Source organism: Pteropus medius, unplaced genomic scaffold (assembly GCF_902729225.1).
Source record: "Pteropus medius unplaced genomic scaffold, Ma_sr-lr_union100, whole genome shotgun sequence".
NCBI classification, from domain to species: Eukaryota; Metazoa; Chordata; class Mammalia; order Chiroptera; family Pteropodidae; genus Pteropus; species Pteropus medius.
Window position 1 is genome coordinate 9,968,521 of NW_024351543.1, and position 23,012 is coordinate 9,991,532.

A 23,012-nucleotide genomic window follows, 5' to 3' on the forward strand; every position below is an offset into this window, starting at 1 on the left:
CCTGGGCCTCCTCAGGGAAGGAGGGGGTCACTTGACAGTTGGGGGCTGGAAACTTCTAAGGGTCCATCTGGCTGGGTGACCAGGATTGCTCATCACATGGCTTGCAATTGTCAGCTGTCGGCTGGGAGCTCAGCTGGGCTATTGACCAGGGTACCATGTCACAGCCTAACATGGCAGTCTCAGGGTGTTTTGTGTTCTTATATGGAGGCTGTCTTTCCCTGGAGTGAGCATCACAAGAGGACCTGGCAGACCTTTTTTCACCTAGTATCATTCCTATCCCCTCTATTGGTCGAAGCAGTCATGAGCTTGCCCAGACTCAAGGGAAGGGACACAGACACCCCACCTCTCAATAGGGCCAAAGAATATATAGCCATCGTTTTTCAACACCACTGTCTTATTCCTTTATGACCCCACTGATTCTTCATTATTTTAGGAATTATAGTTAGAGTCAGCAGATGCTAGACTCCTGCCTTGGCTTTGCCACTAACTGCGTGACCTTGGACGAGAGTCACCTAACCCATCCAAATTTCTGTTTTCTCATTTATAACATCATTTATCACAAAATAAGTAAACTTTTAGATATCTTTCATCCTTTATAAAGTATCTTTCAAATGTAGCTGTCCTGTAAAACTCTGAATAGGATAACTGTAAGGGATTGGAATAGTCCCAAGCTGCTGGCAAAACTTTTTTTGAGCAGAAGTTTGGTCACACTGGAGGCAGAAATGAGGAGAGAGCCTTGGGAATAATGGTGTGGAGATGGAAGAGGACTGGACAGAGGTACCATGTGTGAGGAACACCTGAGGCAGGAAGAGACTGGATGGTGATCCAAGAGGGCAGGTGTGAGCTGCCAAAGACAGGAAGAACTGTAAGAGAAGGAATGAAGTAGCCCAGAATCTTTGATGATAGAGACAATGGGATATGTACCTGGCCAGGGAGGTGGGAAGATGGAATTGCCTAGGCTTAGAGAGTGAGAAAGACAACAGATAGAGGAAGGAAGAGCATTTCTCCTTCACAGTCCCGCACGGCCCACTCCAGGGCTGGACGAATGTCAATGGCAGGTGTCAAGGCTGTGTACTCGGGGGAAATAATAGGCAAGCAGGGCTGGCTTTGTTTGTGTGTGACCTGTACAGTCACACAGGGCCTTGCACTTAGAAGAGACTTGTGCTTTGGGCTTGGGGTGTGGCCTTTGTTAAGAGAATTTCTCTTCAAGGCCAGGCCTGGGGCAAGAGGGCACCTTGGCTCCCCGAGAGAGCAGATCTGAGTCTTCACAGGGGCTGGTGTTTGCATTTTTAAGGTAAGACTTAGTAAATCTGATGAATTAGCCTTCACTGAACTGTCAGTGCCCAGAATGAGTTTAATAGTTTTCAAAGGTTGACTATCTCGGGGGTGAAGTTACAGCTCTTCAGATCGCACGGACAGATGTCTGCCTCCTTCATGTGCAGTCTGCTCTTGGGAGGCAACTCTTGGGTCTCAGAGTGTCTTAGGTAGCTCACTGCCTTCCTCGGTACTTGACTCACATTCCTTCGGGAGTCTCTGAGAGGGTTCAGGCACTGGGAGAGACCCTGTCACCTGTGGAAAAAGCCATAAGCTAGGAATATGGACCTCAGGCATGCCTGTGTCATTAGCCATCCCTGTAAGTGACAGTGACTCCCGTAAAGACAGGACAAGATTGTATGTGTGTATGTTAGTGAGTGAGTGATAGAGAGGCGTGGAGGAGGAAGAAAGGAGACAAGGGGTGGAGAGGGGAAAAGAGGAGACAACAGAATAGGAGCGGAGAGAGGAGGGATGGATGAATGCCTGGGATGCTGATTTTCCCATCCTCCCCTTCGGAAGCTACCCAGCCTTTCTTTTTCCATGCATTAGTCACTAAAAAACAAAAAACAAAAACAATAACAACAACAACAACAACAACAAAAACTCCCGAAAACAAAAAACAAAAAACAAAAAACCCACTATGTTTTAATGGGCAGTTTCACATTAAAAATGTTTTGTGTGGTCGGGGGCAGAGCCTTGTGTTTCTCAGTTGGATGTGTCTCTTTTCTCTTGGCCCTTCTATGTTGTGCAGGAGTGGGAAGGAAGGTGTGGGGAGCATAGAAACGCTGGGGACCACATTCCTCCTTGACCACGAGGAGAGAAGTAGTCCCATAGCTGGAAAAGGCCAAGTGACTCTGTTGATTCCTGCTTCAAGAGACTCTGAAAACCTCAGGCAAGAGGCTGAACTCTGCATAGCCACACTGCAAATATCACAGAGTTGCTAGGACTCCACTCAGGTTTCCCCGGAATTGTATGGATTTGGACCATATTTCCGTCACTTCTTGACCTATGTTTGTTCCTCTCTGACACACTTGATCCCTGACTCAGAGCCACTGAATCCTCCTGCTCACCCTTGCTCCCCAGCACTGTTCCCGCTTGACATATAGAGGAGAGGGGCAAGAGAGATGCTCGCATCTCAACTGACTAGTGGCCTTCGTTAATTTCTTCTACATCTTTGGCTTGAGATGTCTTCTTCCTTCTGTTGGTTACCTTCCCATTTATTAACTCTGGTGAGCTCCTCACTATTTTCTGAACCTCACGAACGTCTCTATGGGGATTTTGACTAATAGGGCTGCAGCAGAGCCTGTTCAGCCCAGCCTCTTCTTTAATAGGGATCATCCAGCTGAAGTCCATTCTACACATCTAGAATCACTCCCTTTGGCCCATTTTTCTTTCTTATAATCTGACCATTCAGCTCCATCCCGGCCTACTCTCCACTTCCTGCTAGCTGGGTCCCTCTGACACAACTACTGGCCCTGTCTGCACTACCTTCTGGCATCTGCGTGAACAGCATGGGAGCCAGCCACCAAGACACCTCCTAATGAGTCTTGCCTCCTGGTATCATGTTCCTGTGTAGTCTTCTCTCACACCAAATAGGGCTGACCCATGTAACCAACAAGATGTTGTGGGAACAACGGAGTGTGACTTCTAAGGCTAGGTCATAAGAGATATTATGGCTTTTACCTTCCTCTCTGACATCACTTGTCTGCAGTAAGGCAGTTGCCATGTTGTGAGGACACTCAGGTGGTCCAGGTAGTGAGGAAAAGGAGTTTCCCACCAAGGACCAGCACAACCTGCCAGCCAGTGAGTCAGCCACTTGTGAAGTGGATCCCCAGCCCCCATCAAGACTTTGGGTGACTGCGGCCCAGCCAATATCTAAACTGCAACTGCATGAGAGTCGGAAGCACCCTGTTAAGCCACCCTGAATTCCTGGCCCAGAGAAACTGAGATAATAACAGTGTACTGTTATAAGCCACTAAATTTTGTGGTCCTTTCTGATACAGCAGTAGATGACTAATACAGACTTTGAAATGGCGAGTCTTTCTCTTCTAGTTTTCCCCATCTACTCCATCTACTCCACCGTTCAGTCCAAAATCCAGGAATCGACCTCGATTCTCATCTTCCTCTCACACCCCACACCAGCAGGTCCTTCAGGAGGCTTTTCCTTAAAACTGTCTTACAAATCTGTTGGCTCTTCCATCTCCATGCACCCAAGCCACTGTCACCTTTTGCCTGGACTCCTGGAACAGGGTCCTCACTGGTATGTCTATTTCTATACTTGTTGAAGACATCCAGCCAGAAAGATACATTTTTTAAAGATCAGAGCACGTTACTCCTCTGTTAAAGCCTTCCAGTGGCTCAGGCCACATCATTAACACCCAAACTCCTCGGTGTAGCCTATAGATGCTCCATGCTCCAGCTGCTGCCCAGTGCTCTGCCTTATCTCCTACCACTGTCTTGCTCGCTCACTCAGCTCTCGCCACACTGGCTTCCTCTCTGCTCCCTGACTGTGTTCCCACCTCAGAGTCTTTGCATTTGCTGTACCTTCCTGGAATGCTTCTCCCCAGACTTCGCCCACGTTGTTCCCATACTTTGTTGAAAGCTCAGTATAAATTGTACCTTCTCAGAAAGGCCTTCTGTGACAACTCAGTTTAAACACCTCCCTTTCACCTTCTGCTCCCTTGCCCATATTATATTGGAGCTAGGGTTCTTAGGTTGCAATCAACAGAAAGCAACTCTTTCTGCAATTATGGAAAGACGGGGGGAGCTCATTTGCTTTAAGGCAGTGCCATGGGGCAGGAAGAGGAAGCTCTCAAACAGCTGGTTTCCAGCTGAAGAGAGCACCTGCCCCAGTGGAGGGTCCTCAGTTGAAGAATGAGTAAACCCAATTTTGGGGAATGCTGTCTAAGATGGCTCTTAGTGAAAAGGACCTGCTAGTGGCAGAGCAAGACTCTGGGATTCCTCTTATGGCCCAGAAGTTGAGGAGGGGAGTAGAGGGGTAGAGGGAAGAGCTTGGAGAAGGATGACTGGGGTAGAAACATTCCCAAAAGCAGTTAGACTAAAAAGAATTAGAAATGCAGTGAACAGGACTTTATTTCACCCCATTCTCTTGGGAACAAATCAATGAACTGATCATTATCTTCACCAGAGGCCCATTTAGAAAAAGAACATTTGAAAAAGCACACAGAACTGACAGGTTTGTAATGTGTAAGTTTATCTCTAAGTAATTTGTTTCTAACTTCCTGGTGGGTGAAACCCAACAAGAGCTAGCTTAAGCAGAAAGGGATTTTGTTTTTTTAAATGGAGATACATCATTCTATCATGAAACCACAGAGCTCTCATGATGGCCAAAGGGCTAGAACCAGAATCTTGAGTCCTTAGTAACCCGGAGAGATTCTTACTGTGCTGCTCACAACCTCCCTGTGACGTAGGGGCAATTTTTAACTTACAGATAAGGAAACTGAGGCAAAGAGAGATTAAGCAACCTTGCTTAGGGTCATACCTTATATTGCTTCTAGGAGAGGAGGGTCCTCGTTTGTCCTGGCACAGCCCCTGAAGGTTTCAGAATTTCCTCGTTCATTCCTCTGTTAATTTTTTTCCCATTCAAATGAGATTCAAGTTCATGGCACAAGGGAGGGCCGGCTGCAGAGGGTCTAGTGTCCACTGAACCTCTATGTCACCAGGCACCCTTCCTTAGTGCCCAATGCTCCTGCTTCCTAGGCATTCTTGAGTTGGGGAGACAACATCCTGCACCCTTTGTCTGAGGCCTGCATGTGGAGGAATGGCCTGGGAGCACTTTGGGCAGGGCGATGTGGAACAAAGAACATCCGCTCTCAGGGCTGGCGGAGGGATCACTGAGACCATCTAATCCAGCGGCCACAAACCCACATGCTGCAGGAACCACTCAGGGACCATAAGATGAGCAGTACAATAGTAGTGGTGAGGGCTGTAGCTGACGGTCTCCTCTAAAATGGCCTTGCTTCCACTCAGCTATGGCTTGTTCTGCCACGTTGGACTGGTATTCAATGTTGTCAGACTTTTTGATTTTTCAAGAGAAGTCAGAAATGTTTTGTTTTGTTCTGTTTTAACCTCCTATTTGAGATTACTGTGACAATGAAATGAAATAGCCCACATAAAGTGCTGGGAACATGTGTCTGGCATATGAAGCGGCTCTCAGTATGTGTTGGTTGCTGTTATTATCACAGCACTTTACAGACATGAAAACCAAGGCCCAGAATGGGTTCCCCCAAGGTCACAGTTAGAGGTAGATGTTACATAAGAGCCCAGGCTCCTGACCCTGGGCCGGGCTCTTCCTCCCTGGTTTCCCTCTCCTGCCCTCACCCCTCGCCCGGGTCATCAGCCATCCTCACTGTGTAGCATGATGCATTTTAGGTAACCACATAATGCCTTGCCATGGTATCCTTCACGCAGCATTTCTACTGATTCCCTACTTTCAGAGAAATTTCTTTCCCTTAATATGCAAAACCCTTTTTAAAGTTTGTTCCAGTAGTACAAGCCACGGGGTTCTTTCCTCTCCCCTTAGGGTCATAGAGGAGCGCCCCACCCTGCTTTATTAGCTCGGCAGGGCTGTGTTATATAAACTCAGACTTTTCCACTTAAGTCAGGGGCTCACCTACTGTTTGCCCAGGGCCCATTAAACCATTAGGAAAAGCAATGCCTTTGTGGGCCGGGATGATTGTGCTCATTTCTTCTTGCTCTATGGAAAATTCCCTTTACATGCATTAAAAGTTCCAGGAATTCTGCATCCTAAGCTGGTCCAGGTGTTGCTCCACCAGAGCAGGCAGCGGGGATTCCATTTCCTCCTGAGCACTTGGCTTTTGGGCTCTCACAGCTGCAAACAGGGCCTGGTGTTGGCCTCAGTCTATAATTTTGTCTCACACTTGTTCCCATGGTTCTGAGTTCATGCTGTCTCACTTTGCCCTCTCTGTTAGATTCATCCCACTCGTTGGAAGGTCTGACCTTGTGTTTTTTGAGCTGGAATTCTCTCTGTGGATCGCCCTGTTGCTGGCCTCATCCTTTATCTTGAGATGGTCATTATGGCACTTGACCTCAAATATCTGCCATAAGTCAGATGGCCTGTTTCCCTTTCTGAAGTCTGTAGATGAAGAGTATAAAAAGGAACTGAAAACTTATCCCTAAAGACACTGGCCACCATAGGGCTGGGCCCAGGAGGCACTGACTCCCCTCGGTTTTCATTCCTTCTCAGCTGACAGAGCTCTAATTCCTATGACAGCCAACTTTAAGCCATTTTCCAGGTCTTTTTTTCTGAACTACTTCTTGGAAATGTAATTAAGGTGCAAGGGGAGACAGTTCTACACTTTGCAGCTGTCCATCAGGTAGGGTGTGACATTCCGGGATAATGAGAATTTCCAAAATATATGGGAAGCCCAACTCCAGAGAAGGCTTGTAAACACATACTTGATGAGAATTTCAAAATGAGATTTTCAAAATGAGGAAGATAAGGAGCCATGTAAAATAAACTATAACCTTGAAAACTGTGACGTGCTAATGACGGATGCAAGCAGAAGGGCGGAAGTCTACACAAAGTTAGACAAAGGAAGATCGGAGAAAACCAATGTCAGGGTTTGTCTGGCTGTGGCCAAGGGAGTGAGAGAGATCCCGTGTCTGGCCTGGTGTGTCTCGCCCTGGGTAAACCAGTTCTCCACTGCATTAGTAATTTCAGGCTCTATGTAAGTTTTGGTTTAAAAAAAAAAAAACAAACCCAAAGTTAAACATATCTATGACTCTTTGGTCCCCATTGGCTTCCACCCTCCATGGGTTATTAGTTTGGTTTTCCTAGAATTCTCTTGCTGGGAAGAGGTTGCCCCAGATGGCACTCATAACGATTTGTTAAATAAATGAAATGCTTCTGACCCATTAAAGCTGAAGACAAGGTTCTGGATCTGACCGGACCCATCTTAGAGCTCCTCCCTGCCAGAAAAAAAACCACCTACCTGAAACGCGAATTGTCTCCACATGTCTCCTGGGCTCAGGTACACTTGAGGCCCGGTTATAGTGCAGCACCCTGTCACACATCTCTCCTTGTCCTCTTGCCTTTCTGCTGGCATTCAGCTTACCATCTCCACATTACAGGTTTGGCGAGGGAAGCGACCTGCCTGGGCTGCCGCAGGAGCGTGGAGCAGCTGTGACTCCTAACTCCCATGAATGACCAAGGTGACTGCTAAGAAGCATCCTGTCCCTATATGAATTTTTGTCTATGTAAAGAATCGATTAGAGAAGACAAGGGCTGGAGGGATCTGTTATCATTATCCAGATGCCAAAGGACAAGAGCGTGAGTTAGAGATTGACAGTGGAGATGAGGAAACAAAGTCAGAAAAGGTTTTGCAGAAACTCTATGCAGACTTGGCAGAAGAGTGTTTTATGAAGAGTGAAGTTTAAAAGGCTCATGGAAGTCCATTTTTAACTGTATTAGTTATATATTTATTTTTACATGTTGGAGTCTCTGCCTGCCATGGTCTCATGTGAATGACATGATATAGGTCTGCAGAAAATAGACATGGAAAGGGCTGTATTTGGAGGTTCAGAAGGTTCAGAAAGTTCTGACTCCCAAAATCTATGAGCAACACACCTCACTGTGCCTCTGTGGTTGCAGGAAGCAGTTCTGGCTTCACTGGAGAAAGCTTGCAGTGTCTCCCACGCCTCATGATCAAATTGGAAACAGAAATTGAGCAGCAAAGAGAAATCGAGCAGCAAAGAAAAATACCCACAAGGAATTGCAGGACTTTCCTACTTTATATCTCAAAAATCTGAGAATCATTCATTCACTCTCATTCATTCATTCATTCATCCATTTACTCATTCATTCAGCAAATACTATTAAATACCTACAATGTGTCAGGCACCTTGCTTGATTCTAGAAATTCAATGGTGAACAAAACCAGGAATGACCATAACCCTGGTGGAATTTACATAATCCAGAGGGAGAGAGAGAGATGTTAACTGATCCCATAAACAAATAGAAAACAGCCATTGGGGTAAGTGCTAAGGAGAGACCCACAGTGCTCTGAGGCCTTAGAGTGGAAGGATTTCGCCCAATCAGGGAGGTCTGTGAATGTTTCTCCAAGGAAAATTGTACACTGATATTTGAAGGAGTTTAAGTAAACTGAGAGTGTAGGGGTTTTGAGCAAGGGACCAGCACGTGGCTGCAGGAGGCATGGGGAGCACTAAGGACAGAAAGAAAGCGATAGGGGCCAGAGTGGAGAGGGCGAGAGGAAGAATGGAGGGGCCTGAGACTGGAGGAGCAGGGCCAGGCGACACCAGGTCTAGGAGCCGCGCTAGAGGACTCGTCTTTGTCATTGCTTTTCATGTTTAAAATCTAATCACATCATGTTATCTTCGCTATAGTATTTTTACAATTACTTTTTATTTATGGCAAGCGTTATATTTAACAGACAGTAACGACATACATATTTTTCGAAAAAAATACATTTGAGATTAAAAATCGACCTGATTTAAATAAAAATGATAATAGTACTGGCGAAGATAGTGAACGCAGTAGAGAGACAGCTACTGTGAAAGGAGTGTGGGCGCTGGAGGAAAGCAGACTTGGATTGAAATCGTAGCCTCTCCACCAGCAGCTCTGTGACCTACCTCATTTGGAAAATAGAGATGATAATACCTGCTTTATGCGGGTGGTTGTGATGAGTAATAAAATATCATAGAAAGTTCGGACTGCCTGGCACATCAAAGGCAACCAGTGATGTTCCTCTAGGGGGAAAGAGTTTCTGGAAGCATTGAGGATGGCGATATTGGTGGGGAGAGGCCGAGGGTGGTTTGACCATTCAAATAATACTGGCAAGAAGTGAGACAGGTCTGCCAGAGGATGGTAGCCAGAAGAGAAAAATCTAGAGAGAAGATAACACTGGAGTTATACTTTTCAGAAATGGCCTATCTGCCTATTAATCAATATGTAGAGAGAAAAAACATGCAGCCCAAGTGGAACTTACAGAATGAGCCAAAGTGCAGGAGTGGGAACTCACAGGCATGTTTAGGGGGAAGGGAGATGATCTAATCTGGGTCATAGTGGGGAACGAAACCCGAAAGGCAGGTGAGCGTAGGGACTACACTGTGCAGCTTTATTGTAGGGTAGAGAGTTGTGACCAAAACAAGAAAGAAAAAAAAAAGTAACACAAACAGTGGTAACGGCACATTTGTTGAACACTTATGATGTGTCAGGCAGTGTTCATTCTCATATTAACCTCGTGATCTCACGTAAATTATTTTCTATAATTTACCGACGAAGACACTGAGGCACAGAGAGGTTTAGCAACTTGTTCGGGGTTATGTAACTCTTATTCAATAGCTAATGGGAAGTCCTCCAGGCCTTCTGAGCCGCCCTGGTCTCAGAAGTGGTGTGTGCAGGGCCGATGGAGGGTGAGAGGAAGAGGAATCAGTCTGGCCAGAGAGGAAACCGTGCCAACATTTCAGACAAATTATGAGAGCTGAACTAGGCTGGTGGAAGTTCAGAGTGGAGCAGAAACCAACTCTCTTTTTTTGAGTAATCACCATGTACTCAGCAATGGTAATTTTTTGTTATGCTTTCTCTTTTATTTAACAGAGCTGTACATGGCTCTAAATTCACCATAGGGCATCTGATTAAGAGAGTCTGATGGGAGGTTCTCCACAGGGTTTACTTCTCATTCCCAGTTAGGAACCACTGCTCTCAAATGATCCCCACTCAGAGCAGTATCAGATATTAATCTATTTCCCTGGCCCTTTTAGTTCTACATGTAATGGTAAATCACCGCCTTCTGTGGAGAAAGGGTCCTCTGGGTTTGGATGAAGGTACTGGAGAAAGCCGAATTGCTTGGCATGAAGCGCAGGAAGGTTGCATGTAGGAGAGTGGGGGGAAGGGAGGAGAAGGCCAGGGAGCTTGCGTGAGGCGTGGGGCTTTGGGGAGTGTAACCAAAGAACTAGTGAGATCAGGAGCATGCAGTCTTTGACTTGAAACGGTTTGTCTTTCTACGGTATAAAGTCCTTGGCACCATCTCCTTCAGTAAAGTCTCCTGCATTAACAAATGTCTTATGTGAGGTGCGAGTGGATGTTTTGAGTGTGTGAAAACTGAAACAATTCTCATAAATACGCAAACTTGGTTTATGACAGTGTGTGTATTTTTTGTTGTTTGACTTTCAGCGTTTTTGTTTTCTTATGTTTTAGTTGTGTCTCATGACAAACATATAACTGGATATTTTAAATTTACTAGGACAACATTGTTTGAAACTGGAGAGTTCATCCCATTTACGTTTGTAGCGATAACCGATATACTAAGATATATTTCTACTACCTTATTATGTTTTCTTTTCATCTTGTACTTTCTGTTTTCTTATTTTTAAAACAATTTCTAGTCTTTTTCTCTTTTAAAAAATTGTGGTAAACTGCACATAACATAAAATTTACCATCAACAGTGTTTAAGTGTGTAGTTCAATAGTGTTAGGTACGTACACATTGTTGTTAGACCAGTCTCCAGAGCTCTTTTCATCTTGCAAAACTGAAACTCTGCACTCACTAAACAATTCCCTCGTCTCCCTTCCCCACCGTCCCTGGCAACTACTATTGTATTTTCTGTCTCTATGAATTCACAGCTCAGGTACCTCATGTAAGTGGAATCGTACAGTATTTGTCTTTTTGTGACTAGCTTATTTCACTTGGCATGATGCTCAGCAATCTCCATTCTTGCCTTTTTTTAAAAAAAATTTTCTTATAATATTTTTCTCAACTTGTCTGGAAGTTATACATTCTATGTCTATTTCTTAGCAAGTTAGTATAGCATGCCTACACTAGTTTAATCAACATTTTAATCCTGCTGAATTAGACAATACAAGGACCTGAAGATGCTTTAATTTCTCTCCCTGTTACCCAGTATTTTATTTCTAGTTCACCCCTCAAATTAGACATTATTATTATTGTTACTGTTATTATTACTAATTTTAAAGTCAGTGTTTGCTTAGCTTTACCCACATATTAACATATTTATACTTGCCTTTCTTTCATGTGTCACAGACTTTCCATGTAGAAAAATTTTTCTTTGGCTTGAGTTATATATTTTTTAGAACTTTCTTTAGTGAGGATCCTTGGTAATAAACTTTTCTTAGTTTTTGTCTGAAATTGTTTATATTTCACTGTTGTTTTTGAAAGATAGTTTTATCAACATAGGATTTTAGGTTGACTTTTTTCTTTTAGTACATTGGATATTTTATTTTGCCCCTCTCTGGATTCCTTTGTTGCTGTCGAGGTACCAGCCATCAATTAAATTGCCATTCCTTGGTACACAATTTGTCTTTTCTCAATGGCAGCTTTCAGAATCTAGTTACTGTTGACATTCTGAAAATTTTTTGATTAATTTTTTTTAATCTTTCTTTGGATTTGCTGAGCTTCTTGGACCTGAAAATTAATGTTTTCCTAACAATTCTGGGAATTTCTCCATTATTATAATATACTTGGAATCTTATCTTTCTCATTCTCTCTATTATTTCCTCTTGAATTTCAATTATATTTATATTAGGCCTTAATCTATCCTACATGTCTCTTAACCTTTCTTATTTATTTTGCATCATTTTGTGTTTCTGTGCTGCATTCTGGTCTAATTTTCTTGTATTTATCCTCCAGTTTTAAAATTTTCTCTCTATATGTGTTTAATCTGCTGTTTACTTGTGTGTTACATTTCTAATAACAGTTGCTAAACTTTTAATTTCCAGACATTCTATTTGTTTCATTTTAAAATTTGCAAAGATCATTCTCCACAGGCTCTTATTCCTCATATTTTTAAGCTTTTCTATTAGTTCTTAAATTTCCTATCTGATAATTCTAGTACCTAAAATCTTTATGCTGTCTATTACTTTAGTTCTCACTCACTGTGACTTATTTCCTTGTATATTTTGTGATTTTGATCGTGAACCGCTAAGTTTTATTAAAACCGTATTGTGAGAATTGCTCAAGGCTTGGATCAGAGCAGAATTCCTCTAGAAGGGATTGGCGTTTGCTTCTGCCAGCCTCCTTCTGGAGGCAGATTTTATTTCTTGCTTACCTTCCATTGTGGGCATAAGACCTTCGATGTTCCAGCTTTACACAGAAGACTCCTCTCAAGTATCCCGCTTTACACAGACCCCAGTCTTTCTGTCCTGCCCCACACCTCATGCAGCCATCTAAATGGAAGCATATGGTTTCCAAGGCTTGGCTTTTAGGTAAAAGCCGGTTCCAACACTCTCTTCCAGGGCTTCTGTTTTCTCTTTATCTGTAGTCTTACGAGCATTTTAAATGTTGTAATTTTTCACCTTTTAATATTTTATCCAGTATTTTAGTTGTTTCAGCTGCAAGAGTCATTCAAGGTATCTAACACCCCATGCTGATGGAAATGTCACTCCAGAGTCTTCTTTAAGCTTCACATTTTCTAATATAAAAATCATCACCCCATATTCCTTTCTTTGTTAGCATTTTAATTCTGATATATATATATTTATATATTAAAAATAATACATATATGTATGTTTCTCCCTTTTTAGCACTGACTCCTGACTTCAAGGCAAGCCTGTGAGCCTCTAATTAACAGACTTGTGAAAAAGCCTTTTCTCTTGAGACCACATTTATTTACAAAAAAGCTTTATTGAAAGGAGTATAGCAATTAAAAACTTTTTCTTGTGATAAAACTGAAGGTTGAGAATAGTCCTTAAACATAAGATTAAATATAAATTTAGATGCATGTTTAGGAAGAGGGACATGGTCTTCAAATTTAGACCTGTGTTATGTCTTATAACCCTCTTTTTCTATTTCTGTGATCATAAAAATGTCTTTTGATAGTGTTTGCAAAACTATCTTGTAGACGCATAGACTTCAACATTTTAATATTGTCTCCCATATCATGTAACTATAACTCTCTAAGCCTTGCTAATTAATTGTCACGTAACTTGTGAAATCCTGGTCTGTAGCACTTGTATATGTTTCTAAATTTCTTTTTTTTTTGCTGATGATGTTATCAGGCTCACTTTGCCCGCCTCTTCTTCCTTTGGCCACAGGATTATTAATAAAATCCCAGACTGTAAGAGATTCTTTGTCTTGAATTAAGTGTTAGAAAATTTTTTTCTATGTAGCCTCCAATGAGTTCAATATGCTTGTATCTGTCCTCCCAACTGAGTGAAGACAGAAGCTTTTTCTTACTCATTTCTGTGTCTCTTTTGACCCCCTCGCCCACGAGGTGTTTTATAATTTACTAGGAACTTAGGATATATATAGCGAATAAATAGAAACATAAGAAAAAAAATCAGTAAAACATCCAAGTTTTTGACGTGAGATTAAATTTGCTCTTGAGGCCATCTGGCTTTCTTTAAGATGAGAGAACATCTGTGTGGAGCCCAGTGGGGGCAAGATTGGTGTTCAGACCCTGAGGAATTATTGGGGGACCTCCTGCTACTCAGCTCACCCCTCTGATTCTCCCTCCCTGAAGCCACCTGGCTGCCAAAGGCTCCAGCCCAAGAGGGACCAGCGGATCGGTAAATAGGACTTGGCTACTACAGGAGACTGGGGAGAAGTTGGCCCAATGCTCCTACATGATGGCTTTATGGTCCTGGAGCAGCTACAAGCCTGAGATTGCTCCTACCTCCCACCCCCATTCAGGCAGGCCCGGCATTTTGTTCTCTCCAATTAACTGTGCATAACAACAAGGAGTGAAACCAAGTGAATTAAGTAATAATTTATCATATTCAGTTCACCATTAACAGCCATCTAGTGTTTCCTTTGCCCTTTTAAATGAGACTTTGTTCTGATGCTCCGCTCTTCTGTGTATTCCATAAGCTTTTAGTGAGTGCTTTCCCTCCCTCCTTGTCTCCCTCTCTCCCACCCTCCTCCTGCTTTCCTTGAGCTTTGAAACACAAGTGTGTTTCTGAAAGCAGCTGAGCCATCACCCATCTAGCGTCTTTCATCCCATTTAATAGCGAACTCGAATGTTAATTTATGAGCATCAACTCCAGGCTGGGTGCTGAGAGATGCAAGGGAAGAGGATACAGTCTTTGCTCTGGGCAGCTTTTAATCTAACTGAGGCAATGAGACTCGTCCAACATGAAATGGTCATAGGAGGAAGGAAGGGACAGTATTTGTCAGTGACAGCAAAGTAAGATGTTTCTGTGAGAAAAGCTCCTTGAAGGGGAGAACTTGAACTGAGTTCTGAATGTTGATGTGAATTTGGCAAGGAAGTAGAGGAGAGGGCAGCCCATGTGGGGATCTGGCAGGGGCATGGCAGGCATTTGGGCATGAGCCTCCATCTAGCACCAGAGCAGGAGCAGTGAGGTCAGGGAGGTGAGCCGTAACCAGGCCAGTGCCAGTGCCAGTTAGGGGGTCCCTTTGTCTACTTGCTTGCTTGTTTGGCTCCTCTTGCCTGTAAGCTTCCCTTTCTTAACCCCGTGGTTTTTGGGGTATGGCGAGCTCAACCTCACAAAAGAAATCAGGTAGTGGCCTTAATGAAGTTTTAGGTTTTCTGAGTCTATTTACTTCCACATCTCTATTTCGCTGGGCTGTGTGTGTTTGTGTGTGCGTGTGCGCGTGCACACGCGTGTATGAATGAGTGTGAATGCATACCTGGGCTCTCAGGGACCTGCACCAGATACTCGTGTTTCTGGACTGGGGCTGGGGAGGTGAAAACAGAACTGGGGCAGTAGGGGCTGAGTCACTGAGGCTCTGAGACCCTGGCCCCGCCACCCCACAGGGGTTCTGAATGCAGATCTGCCTCTACCTCAAGACCTGTTGGGCTCCCTGATGGTGGAGGATGGGCCCAAGAATGGGGAGGTGAGAGAGCCGGGGTGCTCTGGGTGGAGGGAGTCATGGGCTTCCAAGGAGCGGGAGTGCTAACAGGCCAGACTAGCTAGAGCACAGATAATCCCAGAGAGTGAGTGGAAGAGGGAGAAGCTGAGGAGGGACCCCACGGTCTGCACAACATGCTCACTTCAAGTGTCTCTTGACTAAAATGTCTTAAAAATAAAACCTCAAAAACAACAGCAACAACAATAGTAAGATTTCTGATATCCATTTTAATTTCTAAAATGAAATGTAAAATTGACAATAAAAAAAAACAATAGTACTTTTAATTCTAAATGATCGAAATGTGGAGACACATTTATTTACCAAAATTACTTTTGCAGAGAGCATATTATTTATTTGAAAGAAATATTCAGAGAAATTGCTTGAGGTGAAGAGTAAATCTCCAAGGGCGTGCGTTTAAAAAAATAGAGGGGGTATTTTTGAAACCGTTATGCTCAAAGCATTGAAAGAAATTTGCCTCATTCCCATGAGGAAAGGTGGTAGCAAATTGAGGTGAATAGAAAGAACTGGGGGTCCAGTGGGGCTGGGAAAGCCAAGAGTGATCTCCCAGGGCAGCAGCAGTGGATGAAGGCAACAGCACAAGGGTAGGCAGGTAACTTATGTGTTGCAGATAAAAGGACACATACTCTTAATGGTGACAAATGGCCACAGGGTCAAGTTCGCCTGGGGGTTTGGTTGGATCACCTTATATGAAGGTAGCCAGAGGAGTTTTTGTGCCCAGGATTTTAGAGAGAGAACTGAGCCTCATGAAGTTCAGGTTTTGCCCTGAAGTGATTAACCCAAGGCCACGTGACAAACTGAGGCAGTTTCTCCTGTGACACCCAGCCTCCTGTGACACCCAGCCATTCTGTTTCTTGTGAATTGTCACTTGAATCACAGTAGCAGACACTGTCTTTCTTCCAGTGAATTCTTTCTAGATGCACTTAAATTTGCTCCAAAATACCAACATCCACTTTCTACCTAGTCAGGAAAAAGCAGAGAAAGCCGACCGAACACTCAAGGCATTCATCTTCAGGGGACACTGAACCAAAGCCCTTGGACCACCTTCAGCCTCTAAGGATGGGGGATTGGGGTAGGGAGAGGGGACAGGGAGGGGAGTCGAGGAAGGCAGCCTCACAGACAGGTCAGATGTGATTCTTGTCATAACTCCTTTCCTCTGTTTGTTCTCTCTAAGGAGCGGCAGCGAAGATATCTGATGTCTTCTGAGTTTTTGTTTAGAGCCCAGATCTGTTCCTCTCTTCTACAAGCTTGGTGGTACTGTCCCTTTAAGACTTTTCCATGCCTTTTTCTCTTCCCTTCCTCCCTAACAAGAGCAAACTGAGAAGAATGAAGCCAGGGTAAATTGAGAAAATATTTGAAACCTATTAAGTGTGGCTACAAGTTTATTGTGATTCCTAAGTTAATTATATCCTTTTTGACTGCCAGCCAGTCCCTTCACTGGGCTTCCATATAGACTTGGCCACCTATTCCAGGCTCAGGCTGGCGGCATGCCTGCCTCGTTTCTTCCCTCCTTCCCTCCCACCAGCGCCTCCCCTCTCCCTCCTGCACAAATAAGTCAGCAATCCACTGTAGCTACTACTCGGTGGAGCATAATGTTAGTAGGGGCTGTGGTGAATATAAAGAATTTGGATTGTGGGTGTATTTGTGTCCCTGTGTGGGGTAGGGACCTGGTAGCTAGTGGGAGACCATATATGTAAATGCAAACTCTTACCACAACTACATACATTTATTTTAGATAATACTTTACAAAGTGTTACCCAAGATTACTTAAATCTCGTGAATATTTTGTTCTGTAGGTGTCGTCGGTACCATTTCTGGATGAAGAAACTGAGGCTCAGAGATATTTTAAAGGAGATCACACAGCTATTAGGTGGCAGAACAAGGTGATTCCAGGCCCGGTCTTCGACTTCTAAATCGTGTGTGTGTGTGTGTGTGTGTGTGTGTGTGTGCGCGCGCGTGCGCGCGCATGTTTCCTTTCTACATTATACTGGATTCCAAATAACAATAGTTGTACCTTTGTGTAACATTTAAAAGTGTACAAAGCAAAGTTAGTACATATTGCCTCATTTATCTTTGAAACATTGTGATGTTGGTGCTGTCCCCATTTGGAAGTTCGTTAGGAATTGTTCCTCCCAGATCCATGTCCAGGTTGGCAGTGGGAGCTACCTGACCTCCACTGATTGGTTCAGAGTCAGGCCCCTGAGCCAGGTGGGGTCACTCAGCTCCTTCCCTTGGAATTTTGTGTCTGAGAATGAAAGGAATCAGCATGTAAACACTGCGGTCGAGGGCAGCCGTTTTCTGTCGGGTCAGTGAGGACCAGAGACAGCCAGTGTGAAGCGAGACAGGAGAGCAGAGAGGCTGGGGAAGAGCACTGGGAACGAGAGATAAGGAGAGACAGAACTTTCGAGGTTCCTGCAGGTCTTCAGCTTTTCGCCCTGTTTGATGTGTGTCTGCAGGAACCTCTCTTTCCTTGGATTCTATATAACATCCCTGTTCTCTGCCAGTAAAGTCTCTTTGTTGCTAATACTGTATGCTAGGGTTAGGATGTTGAATACTTGCAGCCAAAAGAATCCTCAATAATGCATATTAGAAAATGGAAGTAGAACAAACTAAATGTTAACTATAGGAACAGGAAGGATCCGTGGAAGTTAGAGGGTGGAGCAGTTTTCACTGTTGTGTTGTAGGAGACCGCGTGATCTGGGCATTGAAGCTTTTTTGCTCAGTACGTACCTGTATGTGCTGCTCTTTGGCAAAACCTGTGGAGGGGAAAGAATACACAGGAACCATCTTTTAGAAGTTTCCTAGTATAGCAGGTGCTTTGGGACCTCTGTCAAATTCCCTCACCCTACCTCCGATTTCAGCAAAAGCTGTGGTGGACTGTTCCCACATGCAAACAGCATTCCCACCTCAAAGGTCTGCCTGGCTTCCCTTGGCTGTTCTGTCTCAGTGCTTTCTCCAGAGCCCTGGGAGCTCTCTCAGCCCATGAGCAGGCAGAGCCCAGAGACTTGGAGGTCAAAGGGAAGTAAACGCCTAACTGAACATGGAGGATCTGCTTCCAAGATGGCTTCTTCACATGGCTGATAAACTAGTGCTGGCTATTGGCAAGAGATCTCAGTTCTTCCTCACGTGAAATCTCCACATGGCTAATTGAGTGTTCTCACAGCATGGTGGCTAGCTTCCTCTAGAGTGGCAATCCAAAAGAACAAGGAAGAAGCCACCTTGCCTTTTATGACTGAGCCTTTAGAAATTACACATTGTCACTTCTGCAATGTCATGTTGGTTATACCTGTTTAATTTGGGCTGGGACTACATAAGAACATGAATATCAGAGATGAGGGTCATTGGGGCCATCTCGGAGGCTAGGTAACATAATGTCCCTGCAGACAACCCTCAGCCGATAGGGGATGTAAGCCAGAAGATAAATGCCCAGCCTCTTAGTTCTCAAATACATTCTACATGGTTGCCGAGAGGCTCCCCAGGGAGGCTGAGCCCTGGTAGGCCGCAGCAGTAATCATCTCAAGTGCACACCCTTTTTCACTTCTTCTTAGACTTTATTCCTCTCTCTCTCACTCCTGTTTCCTGTGATCACTCCCAAATAAATTTCTGTACCGAAGTGCTTGTCTAGTGCTTTTGGAAAAATCAAAACCAAAACGCAAAGATAATATCTAAAATAATTTTGAAACAGTGTGGAACTGACCATAAAATTATATGACACACTGTTTGTTCCGTCGGAGTGCCGAGGGAGCTCACAGAGGGATGTCACGGTCAAGAAAGGCTTCATGGAAGCAGCAGGACGTGGAGGGACTGGGAAAAGCAGTGAGGACGAAAGCAAGAGGAGGGCAGCCTTAGCAATACGCAGAGTGGGTGCAGGAACCTTAGCAATACGCAGAGTGGGTGCAGGAACCGAGCAGGGTAGGGCGCAGAGAAGAGCAAGATGCAGCTGGGGCAGGAGTGGTCAGTGTGTGGGATGGTCTACCAGCAAGGGGCTGGGGCAGACTGTCCACTGGGAAGGCCACTGCGCCAGTCTAGATACGAGGTGAGAAGGGCTTGTACTAGGCGAGGCCAGCAGGAAAGGAAGGATGAGAGTGAAGAGCAAGACGTGACAAAGGAGGCCCTGCCGGGGCTTCCTTCCGGAACCAGACACGTAGGGTTGAGGAGCCAAGGCCGGGTTTCAGAAGGGACCGGAGGAGGTTAGCAGTTCTTTTATTCGTTCACAAATAATTATTAAGCACCTTTTAAATGATGTGTACTGTCGTAAGCATGAGGCCATAGCAGTGAACAAGGTCATAACAGTATGTCTTCCACAGCCACGTTTTCTATAAGGTTCTATCAAGGAATCTCCCAGAGAACCCTGAAGGCAAGTGCTTCCTAGGAAATGGATTCTGTACTTCCTCAGAGCTGTGTCCCCAGAATAACTCACAGCTGGTTCTCCCATGAAAGACCTGTTGTTCGCTTTAGCTACTTACACCTTCTGCTGTGACACCATGCCCTCAGCATTACCCATTAACATCTGTTTATTTGCATGGTGGATGTCTTATTGTCAGTGAGACATCAGCAGTGGTACACATTAAGGAAACAAGACTCGATGGTTATATATGAATAATTAAAAGCTTATGACAGTGCCAGTGTCATGTCCCTGACTCAATACAAGTTCAAGGTGAAACTCTTCAGTGGTATTCGAGTGGTATGCAAGGCCATGCAAAAGCCTCCTCTTCTATTCTCTTCTCTTTGTTAACACTCCATCCTCATGAAACCACTCGAGATTCTCTACACATGCCCTGTTCTTCTAGGCCTGTGTGTCCTTGCTCATGCTTTTCCTGGAAAGCCTATCCTTACTTTCCAGAGAAAAGTAGTTCTCATTCATCTCTTCTTAGAAGGCTTCCCAGAATGAGTTGTTCCCTGCTCCATGCTGGGAACATGGTTGCACCTTGCTTGCAGACTTTTGATGCACTCTCTCTTTTTTTTTTTTTTTTTTTAGTTCTTTATACACCTTTCACTGTCATACAATGGACTATATGCTCCTCAAGGGCTCAGGTCTTATTTGAGTATTTTCAAGTCCTCTGCAATGGTGGAGGTTCAATGTCATCTTTGCTAAGGAAACATATGGGAGGTGTGACTTCTGCTAAAGCTACTTCATCTTACTTGGCCACTGATGTTGAAGTTGGTCAGCAGGACTGAGACTAGCAGGGCTGGCTGCCTTCTAGCACTTGTGGGAGGTGACAATGCTGTATGGCTTTAGGGATGCAAATGGGGGTGGGCATCCTGACCATGCTCTGATGTTGATAGTCTCTTATTATGAGGACTCAGCACAGGTGCTCTGCTCCATCTGTCAAATGCAAGGAGAGGTGAGTCTGGGGAAAGTCCTGAATGCAAGTCCCTGTATTATTCTTTGTGGCCTCTGTATTATTCTTTGTCACTTAAGTCCTTACATTTAGAATCATTTGCATTTACTTCAAAGATAGATATGGAAAGATGTTCTGAAACTTAAGAGCAAGAAGTCTGAATGTGACTTAATAGCTTAGGAAAATAATGTTTGCAAAGAGTTTATATTTTAAAAGGCCAGAGCCTTTTAAGATAATGGATTTAGAGGTCTCTTTTACCTTTTCAAATGCACACATTTTTATCTGTGTAAAAAAATTGCTCGTTAACTCTAAGTACTTCTCCTATTCTTTGGTCCTCTCTTATTCTGAGTCTCCCCAAAATCAGACAAGGGCTTGGAATCTCTGATCACTGCTTTAAAGAGTCAGGTCACGTACACTGTGCCAGGCCTGGTACTAATCCCATGTCAGATTTCAGTTCCTCTCTGTGGGATCTAGGTGTTGAGTCAGCAGAGGGAGAAAAACAACCAGGCATTTTCCTTCTTAAATATTAACGGATACTTCTATCTAGTGTTTGCAGAGTGTTTTTATAGCTATTATCACATTTGCTTCTTAAGATTAAGGATGTTTGAGAGAATTATTCCATTTTATCAAGAGAAAATTAAGGCTCAGAGAAATTGAGTGATCCATCCAATATCATGCAGCTCACAGTGGTGGGGCTGGGACTTACGCCAGTTCTTTTGGCTAGTATTTAGTGTCCCTTCTGGCAGGACTGAAATCTGCCTGTGATTCCAATCCAACACTCCTTTAAACACCTACTTCCTACCTCCTGCCTCTTTGTAAACACCCATCTTGTATCCTTTATCACAGTTGGCTGTCAGCTAGCCTCTGGAAGGTGACAATGACCGAAAATAGCTCATGATGTGACACTCCTCAGAGAGATTTGAATTTCTTTCAAGAATTAACAAAACAGAGGCTTATACAGGGGAGTTTGGGTTTGGTGATAAGTCCATTGTGAAGATGCTTTGGTGGCCAAGGGGTCTTCTTGGTGTCCCTTATGACAACCACATAAATAAGCGTGTATTTCTTTTGGTCTGACGACCCCATGTTGATGGTACAAGAGAAAAGACCGGAGGGGAAGCTAAATGGGTGCCTTAAGAATAATTTCACATTATGGGCCTCAGGAGGTCCTGGGATGCGAGACTCTAGGTTAGGCGGCCTGCAGGCTAAGCTGAATGCAGAAGACCAGCATGACTTTCGCAGACTTTTCTGTATCCTCTCACCCACTTGGATGAGGCCAAAGAAAAAAAAAACAACCTGTTTCTTTATTAATGATGCTTTCCGCAAAGTTAGATTAACCACTGATTAAAGGCAGACGCTTCCAAAGTATACTTGTAAGTACCATCTTAGTCACTTCTCCGGTTACAGGGTTTCCTACACGATTCTTTAAAATCACTTTGGCTCTCTTCCCGTTTGCTTTCCTCCCCACTCTCCACCCAGCTTCCGAGCTGCTCCTCCCAAAAGGGCTCCGACTGCCAGGAGCGGGGAGCTTGGACTCCGAGGAGAGCTTCAAGAGATACCACTGGGGCTGCTGTCTGGAGCCACGTTACCAGAAAGCAGGTAAGTCCTCTGGGCTGGGGGCAGCCCTGTCCTTCCATCCTTTCAAGGCTGAACTTGCCACTGTGGAACCTGCTCTGTTTTGTTTGTTTGTTTGTTTGTTTGTTTCCTTAGGATGGAGAATAGTCCTTTTGTAACCATTTCCTGCTTAAATTAGAGGCAGAGACTAGGTACGAGATACATGGCTCAGTGATGGGGTCCATCAGGTGGTTCTCCTCCTTTCAAATGCTCCGAGAAGGCCCGGGGCATGGGGACTGGAGATGGATGGCTGGCCTGATAGGTGCTTGCAACACGGGGCTTTGTGTCAGAAATTGGACTTTTCTAATAAAGATGCGCTTAAATCTTGTCTCCATCTGAGGCTATGGTACAGATCTTCCAAATATTTTCTGAATTCCCTGTAGCCAATTAACTTAATCAGAAATTAATGTACACTTTTTTTTTTTCTCTCCGAAGAGCTAGCAAACTGATCTGGGCATTGGTTTTAGATTGAGATCAATTGTGTTAAAGTCTGTTAATGTGCATTTGCTTTCTGATTTTCTTATGTAATCTATGCCAGAGGAAAGGGATGTTATTTTTTTTGTAACACACACGAGTGAACTTGGCTTATATGTCACAAAGGACAAGAACTTATTGTTCAAACCACCACCCAAACGGACAAAGGGCATCCTAAAGTATACATCTACCATTGGGCTCTCTGGCTTAGGTGGGAGAGAGGGTGTCATGGTGACGCCAGTGGAATACATATGGGAGTGACATGTGATTGAGGAGGTGGCAGTGTGGCTGATGTCTTGGGAAACATGTCACACACAGTGAGGGTGCCATAGACCCAGCCCAGCTGGCAGCTGTGTGGCTTTCTCCTGATTTCTTTCTCTCACCTCCTTGAGATGTCTTAACGTTGAGTATGAAGAACTAGGCA

The 23,012-nt window shown here is 44.2% G+C and overlaps 1 protein-coding gene across 1 annotated transcript in view; it reads left to right on the plus strand.

The window, feature by feature from the left end:
* Nucleotides 1–23,012, plus strand: part of SCN11A (sodium voltage-gated channel alpha subunit 11) — a 117,821-nt gene that overhangs the window by 23,024 nt on the left and 71,785 nt on the right. Inside the window, exon 3 of the mRNA XM_039843271.1 lies at nucleotides 21,980–22,099. The gene's annotated coding sequence lies outside the window, so the exon portion shown is untranslated. The remainder of the gene's footprint in view (nucleotides 1–21,979; nucleotides 22,100–23,012) is intronic.